This window comes from Loxodonta africana, chromosome 18, assembly GCF_030014295.1.
Source record: "Loxodonta africana isolate mLoxAfr1 chromosome 18, mLoxAfr1.hap2, whole genome shotgun sequence".
Lineage (NCBI taxonomy): Eukaryota > Metazoa > Chordata > Mammalia > Proboscidea > Elephantidae > Loxodonta > Loxodonta africana.
Window position 1 is genome coordinate 53,254,762 of NC_087359.1, and position 19,880 is coordinate 53,274,641.

General features: G+C 41.5%; 1 protein-coding gene across 6 annotated transcripts in view; it reads left to right on the forward strand.

Annotated features, from left to right (window-relative positions):
• RFFL (ring finger and FYVE like domain containing E3 ubiquitin protein ligase) overlaps window positions 1-19,880 on the forward strand; it is a 77,500-nt gene that overhangs the window by 18,435 nt on the left and 39,185 nt on the right. Inside the window, exon 1 of one of the 6 annotated variants that reach the window (XM_064271420.1) lies at window positions 1,214-3,409. The exons of 2 other annotated variants lie outside the window; for them this stretch is intronic. The gene's annotated coding sequence lies outside the window, so the exon portion shown is untranslated. Of the gene's footprint in view, window positions 1-1,213; window positions 3,410-8,964; window positions 9,403-19,880 lie in introns of those variants that run through there. 3 more of the 6 variants (XM_064271421.1, XM_023553477.2, XM_064271419.1) reach the window with 3 other exon arrangements.

Genomic DNA, 19,880 nt, shown 5'->3' on the forward strand with positions numbered 1-19,880 from the left:
ATTTATACACACACACACATATACTTACATACATATACAGGCAGTCCCCTGATTATGAACGAGGTCTGTTCCTGTGTTTTTAAGTCGAATTTGTAGGTAAGTTGGAACAGGTGCATTCAGTTCTTTCTTATACGGCTTTACTTTGTTGCTGCTGCTGTTGTTAGGTGTCGTCAGGCAGTTCCGGCCCATGGTGACCCGGTGTACCACAGAATGAAACACTGCCCAGTCCTGTGCCATGCTCACAATCCTTATGCTTGAGCCTACTGTTGCAGCCACTGAATCAATCCATCTCATTGAGGGTCTTCCTCTTTTTCCACTGACCCGATACTTTACCAAGTAGCCTTCCTTTAGCACAAGAAAAGGCTCGAATGATTTAGAAGCTACTCCTGCAGCAAGTGAAGGTGATTGTGATGAAGAATTTTTTGTGAGTAGGGGTTGGTTCAGTGTTTTAAAGTGAGGGCGAATTTACATAACATTAAAGGGCAAGTGTGAGTTGTCCCTCAGTCAGACTTTCATAACCAGGGACTGCCAGAATATGTGTGTGTGTACATACACGTACCATCCATGGAAAATTAAAGCTATAAATAGCTTTGGGGTAGTAAATTACCACTCTGAATTTTTAAATGATGTATTGAAAAAACTTACTCGCAAAGCCACAATTTATTTTTCTTATTTCTTAGTAGTCTTATATGCTCATAATTTTCATAAAACCTCAAGTGTCTGAAGCCATCAGTTGAAATTTAGCATCTTTTATAAGCTCTAACTGTGTAATCCCTAGCTTTTCCAGTGTGAAAGAATTTTGGCGTATGGCGCCATTTTGGGGAAACTCATGGAAACTTTATCAGAATCCCAAACAGGGAAATAAGAAGCTGCGATAGCACCCATTACCCACTAATTGGTGTCTACCTTAGCAGAATTATGGAGTTTTGATGCTTCTGGCCCTCACGTTGCTCTTCACATAATTCACATTTACTTCCAGGTATTGCACTATCTGGATTTTCTTCTTTATTTAAAGTTTACTGATATAGAGTGGAGTGCTGGTGGCACAGTGGTTAAGAGCTTGGCTGCTAACCGAAAGGTTGGCAGTTTGAATCTACCAGCTGCTCCTTGGAAACCCTATGAGGCAGTTCCACTTTGTCTTATAGGGTTGCTATGAGTTGCAATCAACTTGCTGGCAACAGGTTTTTTTTTTTTTTTTTTTTAATGTAGAGTGGGTCGGAAGCTTTTCTAACAATACTGTTTTTTCCAGAAGCCTTTCCATTTTGTCTGTACTGTACTTTGAGAGTTGATCCATATTAGAATGTTTGTCACCTATCATCAGCTACAGAAATATATATTTTTTAAGTGTGGTCCATGAGATAATGATTGTCAACTGCTGTAAAGATGCTTTTATCATGTAAAAAGGACTAATTAACACATAAACTGTAGGGAGACTTCTTTAAACGGCCATTTCCTAAAACGGAAAACACTGAAAGGAAATGAAAAAGGGAACAGTTTAAAAAACCTCATAAAAACTCACTGTGACTATCCTACTGGAATAATGTGATCAAGGAGAAATAAGTGAGTTGGGTAAATAATTCTTATTAAAAAATTAGCCCTTTGCAGAGGAACGGAATTAAGTAGCGTAGTTTTTTTTTAAAAGTCAAATTCTGACTAACTGTGTGTACATTTTAATGCACCTAACATTTATTGAGGAAACCCCGGTGGCATAGTGGTTAAGTGCTATGGCTGCTAACCAAAAGGTCGGCAGTTCGAATCTGCCAGGCGCTCCTTGGAAACTCTATAGGGCAGTTCTACTCTGTCTGTAGGGTCGCTATGAGTCGGAACCGTTTCGATGGCAGTGGGTTTAACATTTATTGAATGACTAGCCTGCTTGGCAGGTACATCCGGAGTTCTTGCCAGGTGAGACTTACCTTGAAGGATGGACGTGGCTAGGTGTGGCAGCCTCATATGGCCCATACTAAGGAATAGCTCATGACTGTGGGGAACCATCACATATTTTGAACAGGAGATGGTAGGACCTAATAGGAACTTTAGTTTCTTTTCTGTCAAATGAAAGCAAAAGACTTGATTTTTTTGTTTTCTTCGTATAGCACCAGTGCCAATTCTAGCCTGCCAGGGCAGATTCAATAATAATTAATAGCTGTTGATGAAACAGTCATTCTAGAATTGATTTTTTTTAACAAGCTGGTCAATAAATGAGGATCAACATAAATGTAAGGTTTTCTTTTTTTAAAAAAGATCAAGTGTTAGTACCATTTTCACAGCATCCATATATTCCTTATGCATCCAGTGGGTGCATTGGTGGGTAATTTAGCTATAGCATAGAGAATGTGGCAGCTGATTGAAAACACAAAACTCCAGTACTTCTGCCTTAATAAGATAACTTGGGTTGTCTAAGGAAATAGGGAGGTCAAAGGAGGTTGGAAGAAGTCTGAGCTTGGTTAGAGCTGACAAAAATTCACCCTAAAGATGTGACCAGCTACCAATGAATATGCAAGTTCCCCGAGTCCATTGACCCAGATGTTCTAATTTGTAAATGCAAAGTGACTTCTTTATCTGTCTCCTGGGGAAGTCTTCCGATTGGTGACCCTGCTACTTTCAGTAATCTTGCTGTCCTGAGCCCTGTGCTGTTCTCAGATGAAATTTCAGAAACTGTCTGCTGGTGCTTTCCAGGTAAGAGCTCTAGAGGCAGCCAAATAACTAGCAGTAGGGGAGTGAGGTTTACCTGCCCCGGTAATCAGCACTCGATTTAGGAGAAATCAGTGGGGCGCCTCTTTTCTTGGTTGCAGTTGATTACGGTTGGCCGAGCTGTTTGGGAAATAGTTTTGCCTAGCATGAGTCAGCACTGCGCTGGGTAAACTGCCTGCTCTGTTGCAATCTTGCTTACCAAAGATACATCCCCAGGCGGCACCATTCACTCTGCCTGAAAGCCGCTGCTGTTGGTTCCTGAGATGATCTCATCTGAACATGACTCCAGCTACCTCAGCGGCAGGAACTGAGGCAGTTTGCGTTCTGCCCTGGCAATGTTTTGTTGTTTAATTGTGCTTTAGGTAAAAGTTTACAGAGCTGATTTAGTTTCTCATTCAAAAATTTATACACAAATTGTTTGGTGACTTTGGTTGTAATCCCTGCAATGTCTCAGCACTCTTCCCCTTTTCACCCCGGGTTATGTGTTCCCATTCGTTTCCTGTCCTTCCCTGCCGTCTCATCTTTGCTTTTGGGCAAGTGTTGACCATTTGGTCTTGTACCTTTGATTGAACTAAGAACCATGTTTCTCGTGTGTGTTATTGTGTAGTCCTGTCTAATCTTTGGCTAAAACGTGAATTTAGGGAGTGACTTCAGTTCTGAGTTAGAAGGGTGTCTGGGGGCCATATTCTTGGGGGTTCCTCCAGTCTCTGTCAGACAGGTAAGTATGGTCTTTTTTTGTGAATTTGAATTTTGTTCTACATTTTTCTCCCTCTGTATCTGTGACCCTCTGTTGTGATCCCTGTCAGAGAAGTAAGTCAATGGTGGTAGCTGGGCACCATCTTGTTGTACTGGACTCGTCAGCATTTATTGTTTTCTGAATTTTTAATCAGTGCCATTCTTGCAGGGGTGAAATGGTATCTCGTCGTGGTTTTGGTTGCCATCTCTCTAATGGCTAATGATCTCAAGCATCTTTTCATGTATTTGTTGGCTGCCTGAATGTCCTCTTTGGTGAAGTGTCTGTTTAAGTCATTTGCCTATTTTGTGATTGGGTTGTCTTTTTATTGTTGAGTTGTTGAAGTCTTCTGTATATTTTAGAGATTAAACCTTTATCAGATGTGTCATTGCCAAAGATTTTTTCCCAGTCTCTAGGTTCTTTTTTTACTCTTTTGGAAAAGTCTTTTGATGAGCGTTAAGTATTTGATTTTAAGGAAGTTCTAGCTATCTAGTTTATCTTCTGGAGTTTGTGCATTTTTAGTTATGCTTGATATTCTATTTATGTCATAAATTAGGGCCCCTAGTGTTGTCCCTATGTTTTCTTTCATAAACTTTTTGGTTTTAGGTTTCCATTTATGTCTCTGATCCATTTTGAGTTAGTTTTTGTGTATGGGGTGAAGTAGGGATCCTGTTTCATTTTTCTGCAAGTGGATATCCAGTTTTGTCTGGCAATGTTTTGGAACAGGCAAAATCAAGTAACCCCCAAACTATTTTCTCCTAGTTTTATTAGCTAGACTGAGCTGGGATAAAACCAAAACCAAGGTGCTTAAGGGGAAAAGTTTCTTTTGGGATCTGGGTGTGGCTTTAGACCTAATTAGACCATTTATTATATAAACCTTAGAGAAGTTGAATAAATTAGGGTTATAGTTTTATTCATCTTTTGCTCTTGTATTTTCTGTTCTTTTTATGTCATGTGAGATACAGTTTAGTCAAACCAAACCATTGTTAAAGGGAGAAAGAGGCGAACATATTTCTTATTTGCTTAGTAATTGTGTATCTTTAAATTGTAGAGAACACTGTCTTACCAAGTGAGTTTGTTCCCATATTCCTCTCTGTGGTATTATAAAGAATGTCCCCTCATCCCTGATTCTGTTTAGGCTACTGCCCTATCTCCCTCCTGCTCTTCATCTCTAAACTTCTTAATAGGTATTCCCCTCCCTCAAAGCTATGCTTCTGCTCCTTACAATTACCCTAAATGGTTCATACTCTCTTTCACCGTGGGCCTTCTCTGAAATACCATGTGTCTTTTCTGATACACACTACCCCATCTTAACCTGGCCAACCGGTTTCAGCCTTGAAGTCACTTCTTCCATGAAGCCTCTTCTTATTCATCAAGACTGGGTAAATACTCAGGAGAACCCCATATTTACTCCAGTCATAGGGTATACTGAGAATCTGTGTCTGTTTTGTTAGCTTTGCATCCGTGGTATTTGGCTCATAGTAGGTTCTCAATAAGGGTAAAATACGGAAGACTCTGATCCTTTCTCATCAACCCTTTGTTATTTTGGCATCTGTTCCCGATGCCCTGATCATACTTTCCTGATGATAACCAATAAACTCCTAACTACCAAATTCAGTGCTCCAGTTTCAGTCTCCATTTTAGTAATCTTTTACCCCGGCAACCGTTTTCATTTGGCTTTGAGGCTTTGAAGCCGTTGCCTGAGTTTCTGTTATTTTTTCTCATTCTCTTTTGACTATCCCATAGATGTTGAAATGCTCTAAGGCTTTGCCTTAGATACCTTCTTACTCTTTGCCCAGCCCCTTCCTCTAATGATCTCAAATATGTACATAAATTTGGCTACCCTCAGTATGTTTTGCTACCCTAATTGTGTCTCCCAAACTTCAGATCCTTATTTCCAAACTGACAAATGTACCAGCGTATTCAAAAGGCATCTTAAATTCGACATTGTACATAGCTGAACTCCTTGTCTTTTTTCCCCAGTGTCTTCTATCTGCTTGTATTGGCCGTATGTTTTAACTGTATTAATTATGTCCACCAAACCTTCATGTTTATTCTTTTTATGCTTCATATCCTCTAAATATGCTAAATCTATGCTTACTAAACCCTGTTGATTATATTAGAGTCATGTTTGGTGTGTGATTTTTCTTCTTCCCCACTGTCATTGCCTTAATTTACCAGGGACCAAAAACGAGACATTTTGTTTAACCAGCCCAGTGGTTTAAAATTTTGCTTTTGATACTTCTAAGGAGGGCCTAAACCTGGTGATCTGCTTCTGTAAAGATACAGTCAAGAAAACCCTATATTACATTTCTACTCTGTCACATGGTGTCACACCTAACAACAACACTCTTCAAAGATACCACCGTTCTCCCAGATCTTACACATCAAAAACTTCACACATTTTACCTACCTTGCCTCTAGGAATTTGAGCTTTTAACTCCTGGTTCAGACCCTTATCAAATCATGCTGGACTTTTGCCACTCACCACAGGTCTTTCCCTGCTCCTGTCTTCTCCAAAGTTACATTCCTAAAGGCCAAATCTAATCTTTTCATTCTCAGGCTTCCAGAGTTCTGTTGGTTCCCTGTTTCCTACCTAGCTTGATTTGTGAAGTTCTTCACGATTTGACCCTATCCTACCTAACCAGTCTTACTTCCCTCTCCTCTCCTCCAGCCCTTTCTCCTATCCTCTCCAACCTCACCAAATGTCTTATCTTTCCGTGTCCTTTTAGAACTCTCTGCCTTTTCCTAAGGGCCTCACCTTCTCTGACTGGCAAAGTTCTCATCCTCCAGGAGGCTTAGTTCACTTGTGAAACTTTTCCTGGGAAGCAGATAGTTTTTCTTTCTTTGGGCTTCCTGTAGCACTGTCTGTCTCTTTCACTAGACTTATGAGTTCTTTGGCTGAACCTGGTCCCTGGTCTACAGCCTGGTACTATCAGAGAGAGTGGTTGAAGTTGGTCCCCATGGTCAATTGTCTTTCTTACTCTTTGCAACATTAGAAAATCCTTAAACTCTCTTGTTAGATGGTGTGTTTTTAGTGGGTGCCGATTTTGATGTGTCACCTGAAACCAGTGAAAGTTAATTTGCAGATTTAAAGGGTTTGCTGAATCCTAGTTTCAAAATATCACCTAATATTTTTATAGCACTTTACAGAATTATTTCTCTTGTGTCATTTTACTTGAGAGTGTGTTGACTAGGCTTTATTATCCTTATTTTACCAGTGGTTATTTTTTTTATAAAGGTGGTTGTGACGTTGAAGCATACATTCAGGTAAGACTCAGAAAAGAAACCATGTTCTTACTCTGCATTAAGCAACTGTTTTGTCTCTTTGTAGTTATATATGCCCTGTGTGGTTCTACAGAAAACGACCTTTGCTTAGTAGGTAAATGCTAAAGATATTATTGCCTTTGACAAGGCCACTCTATCATCTAGGTAGAATGAGGAGGTACCAGAGCTTAGGGACCTTTGGAATGTCATCAAGTATAGTTAGAGACTTTAACTGAAATTAATGGTGTACGCACTCCAACACTTAAGCTTTTCTACCGTATATCAAATATCTAGGGTTTGTTAACACCTACTGCGTACCAAAAAAGAAGAAAACCAAACTCGTTGCCGTTGAGTCCATTACAACTCATAGTGACCTTATAGGACAGAGTAGAACTGCCCCATAGGGTTTCCAAGGAGCACCTGGTGAATTCTAACTGCATACCTTGTGGTTAGCAGCCATAGCTCTGAACCACTATGTCACCAGGGTTTCCCTTACTGTGATAAAACCCCGTTGCCATCCACTGGATTCCTACTTACAGTGACCCTATACGGCAGGGTAGAACTGCCCCATAGGGTTTCCAAGGAGCACCTGGTGGATTCAAACTGCTGGCCTTTTGGTTAGCAGCCCAACGTTTAACCACTTGGCCACCAGGGTTTCCAAGAGCAGAAGAAGTTTCATAGTAATTCTAGTAAGTGATACAGTTAAGTTTGTAGAGCACTTCACAACTTTTGGGGTGTGAAAATGTTGAATTTGACTGTAGAAAAATGAATCATAAGGACTAGGAAATACTCTGTTAGATACAGGCATATTACCTCCAATTTTGTTTCTCTGCTGCTTAAGAGAAGATAATTACAGATGACTAAAAGGTTGAAAAGATATATTCTATCATGAAAAGTTTCTGGGTTTTTTCTTTATCATGGAAAGTCAAAAAAAAAAAAGGAAAGAAAGAAAATTTTAGTCTGGAGAAGGAAAAGTTAAGGAGTGGCTTGATTACATCTTCAAGTGCAAAAATGTAGTTTTTGCCAGGGGGATTGTCTTCATCCACTTTGGAGAGTTAAAAGGATATGGGAATCAGTTGAAGGAGGAGCAATTTTGGTTCAATAAGAGGAAAAATTTCCTAATCATCAAAGTTGGGAAATATTTGGATGACTTCTAAAGAAAATGTTGAATATCTGACTGTTTTGGTTATCTAGTACAATGTTACAAACCACCCTAAAAACTTTTAGTGACCTGAAATGGCAGCCATTTTATTGCTCATGATTCTGTGGGTTAGGATCTCAGGGAAGGGGACACATTACTGTGCTCCATGGGATGTTGACTGGGCTGGAGGATCCAAAAAGGCTTCATTCACATGTCTGGGGCCTTGGTGATAGCTATTGGCTGGGTCATCTTTATTCTCCTCTATGAGGTTTGTCTCTTTCTTAGTCTCTCATCATTCACTAATTTAGAGTGGGCTTCTTGGTGACTGGCTTCCAAGAGGGTCCTACTGGAAGCTGCATGGTCTCTTAAAGCCTGGGTCTAGAAGTCATATATCCTCATTTTTGCCCACTCTTTGGTCAAAACAAGTCCAACCCAGATATAAGGGAGGGGAGATGGACTCCACCTCTTGATGGGCAGAGTGTCAAAGTCACATTGCAAAAGGGCACGCGGGATGGTTGGAATTATTAAAGCCATTTTTAGAAACAATTTACCACACTGACTTCAGAGATTTTTAATGAGAGAATGATCAATACATGTTTATTTAATGGGTAGTTTGGGCATGTGATTTACAATCTTGGCTGCATGTCAGTTGTCATCTGGGGAGTGTTTTTACAAGCTCAGACTCCTCGGTACCAGACATGTCAATCAGGGTCTCCTAGGGGGTGTTGGCACATAAGAGTCATTCTCCTCCCTTCTCTTGGGTAACTATCAGTAAAATGAGAATAGGGGTGTACAGAAGGAATAAGACAGATCCAGATAGGTATAATATATCAGGCAGAATGGTAGGTGTCTTAAGATAGGCCTGTTGGTCTCTTCCGTGCTTCCAGACTTAGTTGAACCCTCTCCCTGGCATGCTCTTCTTCCAGCCTGCCTAGCATAAGTTATGTCTCATTCAGTCGGCACATCATCAGAGCAGTGTTTCTTAATGCCCCACTTATTTTTCTCATAGTTCGCAGCAGTTTCCTTCATATCATTTTTTTAGTTTATAATTAACTATTTGTATGATTTTGTCTATTTATAATAGACCCAAAAAAAATTTTTTTTATCTGCTCTGCTTTCCAGTGCCTATCATAGTGCCTGCCTCATAAAAGACATTCCGTGAGTATTTGTTGAATGAATAAGTGGCTGATTGAAGGCGTGAGCCAATGAAGTGATATTTGAATTTGGTTTTAAAGGGTGATTAGAGTTTTGGACAAGTGGGGAAAATGAACGGGGAATTCAAAGTTCTGAAGCAGAAAGTGTGGTTTATGCAGATCATGTAATTTCAAAAAATTGGAGGGACTGGTTTGGGGAAAAGATGAGGGGTTTGCCTTTGAGTGTACTTGATATGCTAACTTTGAGGTACGGATTCCTAGCAGGCACTTGGATATGAGACACTAAAACTGAAGAGTAAGATTTCTTCCAGATAATTAGATTTGGGTGTTACCTGACTGAAGACTATGGAATCCATTCATTCACCAAATACTTACTGAGCCCACAATACATGCCAGACCACCGTGTTATAGAAAAGGTAAGCTGAAGGCTGACTGATAAGCAGCTAGTTCTGAAAAGAGCTGGGGAGATTGTTCCAGGTGGAAAGGAACAACATCTTGGGGCAGTAAATATTATTTTTGAGGAACTGAAAAGAGGCCAGAAAAACGGGCTAGGGTGTGGTGAATGAGGGGGAGAGAGCATGAGGTAGGCATGGACCACATCACATGGGGCCTTTGTGGACCACATAGGGAGTCTACACTTTGTCCAGAAGCATGGTGGGAAGGTTTTAAAGTGAGAGAGTAACATGCTAAGATTACCTTTAAAAAGGTTTCTAAAAAAATGGCATGGCAGAGGCGTCTGACCTCCTCATCTAACTTTACAAGGGGGAAGGAGAATCATTATCAGCTTTAACAGCCCAAGGTTGATTCCCGTGAGGCAGAGGTCAGACCTGCTACGCCTTGCCAACATTTTTACCAATTCTGACACCAACTGTCCCTTCCAGGGCACTGTCTACGTCTCTGCTGTGTTTGATATAATTGGTTGCAATGGCCACACAGAAGCCACAGACCATACTTAGAGTTATGGGGTTTATTAGGGACGTAACAAGTTACAGTTTAGGTTCAGGAATGCTCGGCATACAATCTTCCATCAGGACAGCCTCTTCTCAGCCGGGCCTGCAGGCCTCTCTCTAGCCCTTGGCCTGGCCTCTGCCCTGCTCAAGCAAGTGTTACAGAGCTCTTTATCTCTGCTGACAAGTGCCTGGAGGCACCCCACTCTGCCAACAAGGCTCCTGCCCGAAGGTGTTAAACTTTCTCCTTCTGTGGGCCAGGAGGCTCACTGCACTGTCTCCTCCCAGTCTCCTAGTCCTCCTGCCTCTGCTGCCGCTGTTTCTCTGTTACTGCTTCTCGCCATCTTGCCATTTTTGGTGTTACAGTCCTCTCTGTCTTCCGGGTCTAGGAGGGTCTCAACGCAGGGACCCCAGGTCCAAAGGATGTGCTCCGTTTCTGTCTCTAAGGAGTAGTAGTCAGGTCCCCATCTGCTCTGGGATTGACTCTCTTTTAAGCCTAGCAGGATGGCAAAACTGACCAGTCCCCTTGTTAGGGTTCCATATACCTTATTTGCATGGTTCCACCCCCACAACGGTGCCATGCACCTTACTTACATTATTAGTAAGCTATCCAGTCCTCTTGGTGGGCCACAAGCACCTCATTTGCATAGCTTCAATCAGTCGTTTGGTGAGAGTTACACAGACTATGGCTAGAAGAGCCATGTTAAGTAATTCACTGTACTACAGTTTTTCTGGCTACTGTGTAGAGAATATAGAAGGAGGCAAGAGTGGCAGAGAGGAGACCAGTAAGGAAGTGGAGAGACAATGGCAAATAGGACAGGGTGGGAATGGGATAGATTTATGGCATATCTAAAAAGTAGAACGAGTATAATTCACTAGAGAAGGAAAGGAGAGTGGGAAGGATATAACCCTAGGGAATATTTGGTGGAAAGGAGGAGCCAGAGAAGGACAGAGGAAAATATTGGTCCTTGAAGTCAAAGGAGAGCCAAGCTACTGCCCTTTCAGTGGGAACCAGTAGGGATAGAGGAGCCTGTAAAAGAGGTTCAAGGAGGAGCATGGATAGGTCATCAGTGTTCGGGGATGTGGGGAGGTCATGAAGGTTGAGGACTTAGAAAAAGAGCCATGTATTTACCCATGAGAAGATCATTGGTGACCATGGAGAAAAGGCATTCAGTAGAGTGAAATGGAAGGAGTTAAGGAGTGTTTGATGGGAAAGTGAAGGCAGAGTACCAGCTACTCTCTTAGGGAAGTTGGGAATTGAAGAGAAACGAGACAGCAGAGAGCTTGCTTTGCATGAACTTTCATGGAAAAGTATGTGTGTGAAGGTTGTTGTTAGGTGCTATTGAGTCAGTTCCGACTCATAGCGACCATATGTACAACAAAATGAAACACTGCCCAGTCCTGCACCATCCTCTCAATTGTAGTGTTGCAGCCACTGTGTCAGTTCATCTCATTGAGGGTCTTCCTCTTTTTTGCTTTCCCTCTACCAAGCATAATGTCCTTCTCCGGGGGCTGGTCCCTCCTGATAACATGTCCAAGGTATGTGAGACGAAGTCTTGCCATCCTTGCTTCTAAGGAGCATTTTGGCTGTACTTCTTCCAAGACAGATTTGTTCGTTCTTCTGGTGGTTCATGGTATATTCAATATTCTTCACCCACACCATAATTCAAAGGCATCAATTTTTCTTTGGTCTTCCCCATTCAGTGTCACCATGGCTTGGGTCAGGTTCACCTTAGTTCTTAAAGTAAACATCTTTGCTTTTCAACACTTTAAAGAGATCTTTTACAGCAGATTTGCCCAATGCAATGCATCATTTGATTTCTTGACTGCTGCTTTCATGGGTGTTGATCATGGATCCAAGTAAAATGAAATCCTTGACAACTTCAGTCTTCTCCATTTATCATGATGTTTCTTAGTGGTCCAGTTGTGAGGATTTTTGTTTTCTTTATATTGAGGTGTAATCCATACCGAAGTCTGTCGTCTTTGATCTTCATCAGTAAGTGCTTAAGTGCTTCAAGTCCTCTTCACTTTCAGCAAGCAAGGCTGTGTCATCTGCATTTCGCAGGTTGTTAGTGAGTCTTCCTCCAAATCTGATGCCGTGCTCTTCTTCATTGTCTAGCTTGTCGGATTATTTGCTCAGCATTCAGATTGAGTAAGTATGGTGAAAGGATACAGCCCCGACACACACCTTTCTTGACTTTAAACCATGCAGTATCCCCTTGTTCTGTTGGAACGACTGCCTCTTGGTCTAAGTACAGGCACTTCATGAGTGTTTTGGAATTCCCATTCTTCGCAACATTATCCATAATTTGTTATGATCCACGCAGTCAAATGCCTTTGCATAGTCAATAAAACACAGGTAAACATCTTTCTGGTATTCCTCTGCTTTTAGCCAAGATGCATCTGACATCAGCAATGATATCCCTTGTTCCACGTCCTCTTCTGAATCCAGCTTGTAGTCCTGGCAGTTCCTTGTCAATGTACTGCTGCAACCACTTTTGAATGATCTTCTGCAAAATTTTACTTGGTGTGATATTATTGATATTCAATAATTTCTGCATTTCCGTGCATGAAGGTAAATATTTTTAAAACCATATTGGACCAATATTACTGAATATCTACTGTGTGCAGGTCACCGTGCTAGGTGCTATACCAAGATTGCTGTATTCATCTTTGACTTTAAGCCATTGGCCAAATAGTGTATACCAAAAAAAAAAAAAAGCCAAACCTGTGGCCCTTGAGTCGATTCCAACTCATAGCAACCCTATAGGACAGAGTAGAACTGTCCCATATGGTTTCCAAGAAGCACCAGGAGGATTCGAACTGTTGACCTTTTGGTTAGCAGCTGAGCTCTTAACCGCTACGCTACCAGGGTTTCCAAATAGTGTGTCACATTAAACCCATTGCTGTCGAGTCGATTCCGACTCATAGCGACCCTATAGGACAGTAGAAGTGCCCCATATGGTTTCCAAGGAGCGCCTGGTGGATTCGAACTGCTGACCTTTTGGTTAGCAGCCGTAGCTCTTAACCACTGTACTACCAGGGTTTCGAAATAGTGTGTAGTGATCTCCAAAGTGGATTTTTGAATCCTAGGGGGAAGGAAAGATTAGAATTAATTTGTTTTATATTTTTATCTTACCTTTGAGATTTCTTTTTAGTGTTATGTTTTAGCTTTTTTGAGATTAAAAAAATTGGGAAATCACCATTTTAAGTCCTTTTCACATTAACTGTTTTAAACCTCTGAAGAACTCTGTGAAGTTATTTCCTCACTTTATACATGAAGAAACCTAGGCCTGAAGAGCTTAAGTTGCCCAAGGTCACACAGCTAGTTCAGTGGTAGAACTGGGATTTGAAATCAGATCTGCTTTACTTGAAAGTCTTAACCACCTCACTTACTGGTCCTCACTTCATCTACCCTGTGCTTAATGCTTTTTCATCTTTTTTTCATTTAGTTTACGGTGATTCTGTAAGGAACGCATTAAAATATCCATTTGCAGTTGAGAAATCTGAGGCACAGATGAAGTGATTGGCTCATGGTCACGAATCCAGTATATGGCACCTGCTGGACTCTTTCCACTGTCTCTCAAAATGGACAGACAGAACCCAGGTTTAATTGTTTTAGTAAAGTAGGGGAGGGTGTTTCTAGTTATCTGACCGAGAAGGGGCAGGGACAGGAATATTACGTAGACAAAGTAGAAAACAGTAATAGTTCCCATTTTTTGAGCACTTACTCTGTGTTAAGGGTTTATTACCTCTTTTAGGTACTCCATTTTACAGATGAGGAAAATGAAAGTTAAGCGTCTTGAGTGAGGCCACACAGGAGGAAGACTGTGAGCTCTGTCTTACTTCAGGCATCATGCTCCTAAACCCTGTACAGCACTGCTCTTGGAAAGTTGTTATGGGGATATCAACTAGGGATAATTGCTTGGCACCAGATGTACGAGTCTGTTGGGGACCTGGTAAATAGTCTTCTGACTTTTCTGTAATACTTGGTAGCTCGAGTGGGGAGGTTGGGGAGGGGAGGGGAGGAGAAGAGAAGCATAGAATAAGACTTCAATAAATCAAAAGGGGGCCTCAGGGTACAGGGATGGCCGATTGCAATGGAGTTTGTTGTTAAGAAAAGTGGTTTTGAAATTCATTCTTAGAATAAATATTTATTGTGGTTCTGTTTGATGCAAGATTTATTGGGTTATGGAGGAAAGAATGCAAAAATGGATAAGATGAGGACTTTGACCTCTAGAAGGTTAGAGAGGGAGATAAAGTGCTTCACCAAAGAGCATGATTGAAGGACATGGGAGAGGTGGAGGGTGGAGGAGAAATATGGAAAAATATTATGCAAATGGTTTGTTGGAGATTGAAGGTGGCATTAGGTAGGGCTGGCCCAGGGGATGCCATCTAGCTTCTCAGGAGGACCCATCAGGGCTTTGTTCACTGTTTTCCTAGGTCTGGTTCTTTGGTCTCAAACATATTGAGTACCTGGAAATAGTCTTTTGTAGACAGGGTTGTATTCAGACTTGAGTTACTATGCTCAGAACAGGATGCCAATTTATTATTTTAGAGTGAAGAATTCCTTTCCTGTTTAACAGAATTTTAAATTTTGCTAGGATATTGCTTTTCAATATCAAGAGATCTGGGAAATCAAATTTCATAACATCAAGCTTGCTTGGTGAACACGGAATAATAAGATAGAATGGTTTGTGGTGGGAGAATACAATTACAATAAAAGCTAAGATTATTGATTGCTTATTACATGCCATGTATTGTAGTAAGTGTTTTGCATATAGTAGAGCATTTTTGATTCTCCCAGGGTTCCTCCTACAATGTAGGCACAATTATCCTCAGTTTATAAATGAGGAAATCAAGGCTCTGAGACAGTAAGGTTTGGTAATCTGCCCAAGGCTATTTAGGTAATAAGAGATTGAGCTGAGATTTGAACCCAGTCCCTCTGACTGACTCTAAGACCATATACCCCTAACTACTACCCTATGCTGTTCCCATTTAAGATTCATGAAATAACCTTGTGCCACTGGAAAGAATACCAAGTACCACCTAGCTCTAACATTTCTCTGCCTTGGGCAGTTCAGGTGTCAAAGTGCCCCCCCCCCCCCATTTTTTCTAGATTTTTCTGTTTGTTGGCTGCACCATGGTGTGGTCACATTCTTTGATTAAATATATTAATATCATTGACTAAGCCTTTTTATCCCTCTCTCTTCTTGCTTTTGGTTTGGGAGACATTCTGTCTCTTTGGAAGGATTTTGCGTATCTGTGCAATGTGATTTTGTGTTGACTCTACTATCTTATTTTTATGGGTTAAGTTTATGAGTTTCCTTCCTCTCCTAGCTTGTGTCTCCACTGGATTTAAATTCATATTCTGAGACTGATTTTAGAATACCCAGTCTAGCTTCAACCTAGCTTTCCAATTTAGCCATGGCCCAGCACAGGCTCTCTGGATCGCCAGCTGTCATTGATATCATCCTTCCTTCATGGCTGCCTGTATCTCAATCAAACCCAGTTATTCAGTGTATCTATGTGTTCTTGATTTCCTAATTGGGTGCCCTTGTTTCTGTTGTGCTTGAGGCTTGGAATGCCATTCTTCCTAGAAGCCTCCCTGGTCTGATCCCTCACTGGGAGTAATCTCTTCCTCTTCGGAGTCTCAGAGCAGAGGATTCTTTTTTTTTTATGTCTCTTTTATGGCATAATATACTTTCTGCCATATATTTCAGTTGTCTCTGTATCGCTCCTGCTAGACCATCACCTCACTGAACAGTTCTGCCTGGTTGACTTTCGTATCCTCTAGCTTCTAGCTCAGTTCCCTGTACATAGTAGGCATTTGATACCTGCTGAATAAATGGATGAATGAGCAGAATTTTTAATTAAACTTCAGCTCTTTGGTCCAGTTTTTTCACCTTGCTTTGCTTTTCTTCTTCCTTTCACATTTCCTTTTCTTATAAACTTGCTGTGTTTTCCCTTGCACTGACTCACTGAACTTGTCTTCACCACTCCCTTTTCTTATCCAGATTTTGCCTCATTCTTTCCCCATTAACAGTCACTGTGTGGGAGTGCCACATGCTGCTGGTCAGTTTCTCCATCCTTTTGTGGCTCTCTTCTCTCCATGAATCATATGACCAGCTTGGGATCCCAGTGGTGATTACGTTAAGATCTTAATAAAAAGACCATGTGTACGGAACAGTCTTTAAGGTTTGTTTAGTATATCTTTTACAAGTGGGAAGCTTTCTGAAGCATGTTTCAAGGGAAAAGGAAAACAATTCTTGGGTACTTAGGAGGTAAATCAAGGCATATAATATATTCACACTGTGGGATGTGGGATGTTAGAGGCATCTTATTTGACAAAAGAGATAATGCTGGAAGCCACAGACACTTCCGCTAACTGTTAGTGTTGAATCCTAGAATTTTTCTACAGCTGGAAGAAACATTAGAGATTAGGGTATTGTCCAGATGAGAAAACAGACCCAGAGAGGCTAAATGACTTGCCCACAAAAACTGGGGTTATAAGTAGCCTGCGTTCCTTCCCAACACTCAGTGTGGCTTGGGCACTACCATGTCTTTGAAGGCAGTGGGTAGTTTGCCTAAGTGGAGGCTTTGGGTCTCTAAAACTGAAGGCTTTTCAGTACTGAAAAGTAGCCTCTTTCAAGTTGGTAGCAGATTGAGTGCCGGGCAGCCTTCACCAGAAGGGGCCCTTTTCACCGTCAGATCACTGAGGGTGGCTCCCTCTGGGAATCTGTACAGTGGGGACTGGCTAACAGAAATCTATTCCTTTTGCATTTGAAAAGGGGCCAGCACTTAATTATAAAAACATTTTCAACCCTTCTTGCTCTTTTTCCCAGCCCTCATATTCCAAGTTTTGCTTCAGACTTAATTTTCTTATCTGCCACTACTTGTGTTAAGTTTTTATTGCTTATTCTAGGTCAGATGTTAGTATGAGACATGGGAAATCCAGAAAATGTCTTAGAGGCTTATGACTGGTTTTTTTTTTTTAGTACCTGTCATGGGAGAACCGTTTACTTACTCATAGAATAATGTGTTTTGTCACTGAGCAGCGAACCAATTGCCAGGGCAGATAGGAAAGGCTACCTATTTGAACCAAGGTCTAACACTTTCTCGGCCCAGGGAGCAGCAGTGTAAAGAGATCAGACAGCCAAGAACAGGAAGTCAAGTGCAAACAGGATGTACTTGTCTTTACTGCAACTTGTATGCCAGTGTTTTGAAACTTGGTACAGTTAAAAGTCAAGACTTCTAATATTTGAGCTTGACTGAAGAAATTGACCGTTCTAGTTTGAAAAGAAGTTAGTTAACACAACTAGTCCTTTCCTGCTCTTGTCTTTATATACATACGTACAACTTTCTTCAAGGGATCAGGTCATTCTTCCTGGCTCATGGTTTTTCCTAGTTTATACCATATTGCATCCGTATAGTCTATAAAATGAAACCACTGAATTGACTCCTTCTGTTGTGGCGTTCAATCTCTGCTTGGCTATTTATTTTTTTATTTTATTTTTTAATTTTTATTAAGCTTCAAGTGAACATTTACCATTCCAATCAGTCTGTCACATGTAGGTTTACATACATCTTACTCCTTTCTCTCACTTGCTCTCCCCCTATTGAGTCAGCCCTTACAGTCTCTCGTTTCGTGCCAATTTTGCCATCTTCCCTCTCTCTCTATCTTCCCATCCCCCCTCCAGTCAAGAGTTGCCAACACATTCTCCCGTGTCCACCTGATTTAATTAGCTCACTCTTCATCAGCATCTCTCTCCCCCCCACTGACCAGTCCTTTTCATGCCTGATGATTTGTCTTCGGGGATGGTTCCTATCCTGTGCCATCAGAAGTTCTGGGGAGCATTGTCTCTGGGATTCCTCTAGTCGCAATCATACCATTAGGTGTGGTCTTTTAATGAGAATTTGGGGTCTGTATCCCATTGGTCTCCTGCTCCCTCAGGAGTTGTCTGTTGTGCTCCCTGACAGGACAGACATCGATTGTGGCCGGGCACCAACTAGTTCTTCTGGTCTCAGGATAATGTAGGTCTCTGGTTTGGCTATTTATTTTTAATGTTGTTGTTGTTAGGTGTTATTGAGTCAATTTCAACTCATAGCAACCTCATGTGACAGAGTAGAACTGCTTCATAGGGTTTTCATTTTTCTTTTTAATCTTCATGGAAGCAGATTGCCAGGTCTTTCTCCCATGGAGCAGCTGGGTGGGTTCGAACCACCAACCTTTCAGTTAGTGCTTAACCGTGTGGCCATCAGGATTTATTTTTAGTAACAATAGGAAATTTTAGCCTTTAAGTCACCAGCCTTTTAAATTACAGGTTCCTTTTGCTGGGATACAGAATTTCTAACACTCTTCAAGGGCTTCCTGAGCATGGTAGTTTATATACCAGGGCGCTTGTTAAGGATTGAATTGTGCCCCCCAAAAGTTCTTGTCAGTTTGGCTGGGCCATGATTCCCAGTATTGTGTGATTGTCTACCATTTTGTCATCTCATGTGATTTTCCTATGTGTTGTAAATCCTACCTCTGTGATGTTAATGAGGCAGGATTAGAGGCAGTTAGGCTCATGAGGCAAGACTCAATCTACAAGGTTAGGTTATATCTTGAGTCAATCTATTTTGAGATAGAGAGAGGTGAGCAGAGAGACAGGGGAACCTCATGCCACCAAGAAAGCAGCTGTGGGAGTGGAACACACCCTCTGGACTCGGGGTTTCTGCGCTGAGAAGCTCCTAGTGCAGGGGAAGATTGATGACAAGGACCTTCCCCCAGAGCCAACAGAGAGAAAGCCTTCTCCTAGAACTGGCACCCTGAATTCAGACTTTTAGCCTCCTAAACTGTGAGAGAATAAACTTCTTTTTGGTAAAGCCACCCACTTCTGGTATTTCTGCTATAGCAGTACTAGATAACTAAGACAGGGCCTTTAGGTACATTCTTAGTTTTTGAATTGGAAATTTCCTTGAGTATGAGAAGTTGGATCTTATGCTAGCTGCTGAATTGTTTCACCAGTTCAGGGATACCCAAAACCAAAACCAAACCCTTTGCCGTCAAGTTGATTCTAATAGTGACTCTATAGGACAGAATAGAACCACCTCATAGAGTTTCCAAGGAGCGCCTGGTGGATTTGAACTGCTGACCTTTTGGTTAGCAGCTGTAGCACTTAACCACTACACCACCAGGGTTTCCTCGGGGAGAACAGGTTATATAAATAATTTGCTTGAGGTCACTCAGCTGGTAAACAGTCTCAAGAGCACTTATTCTTTGATGCCCCTTCCGTTTCTCACTGCTTCCCACTGTGACATCTCTTCCATTCATTAGGGTCTCGATTGCCTATAGTGTAACCACCAGCCAGGGAGTCATCTTGGGGTCTTTGTAGATTATTAAAAGCCTTTGAGTTAATTCAAAACAGCTCCATTCTGATGATCTCAACCCATAAACTGATAAAAACAGGGCAGGTAAAGGTCTGGATACTGTTTTGTGTGTGTTCTTTATCCCTGCCACATTGCAGAGAAGACTCTTATCATTCCACACTGCAGTTCCAGGAGCAGATGGATAAAGTAGTGTCACATCTAAAGGTCGATGGCCCAGTAACTGTGTGTAAGAGGTGAGAACAGCATTACATCCTGATGGCAGCATAGGTGTCTCCACAGGTGGTGAATATGAGCCAGTTGGAATTTGCCGTGGGATATAGGCAATGAGTAACACCTGAAGACCAGGTCAAGCACCAGAGGTCATTGCAAAGAGAGGAGTGATACAGTGAGATACAAAGGTTTTCTTTGTGGCGCTTTACAAGTTAGAAATCCCCGCTCATTTCTGCGTCTTGGGATAGACACTGAGCATATCGCATCCTGGCAGGAGCAGAAAACATTTCAGAAAGTCAGCACAATTTTCAGATTGAGATCAAACATCAAACCAAGCTAGAAGTCTGTGGGAGGAAGGAGGTGGT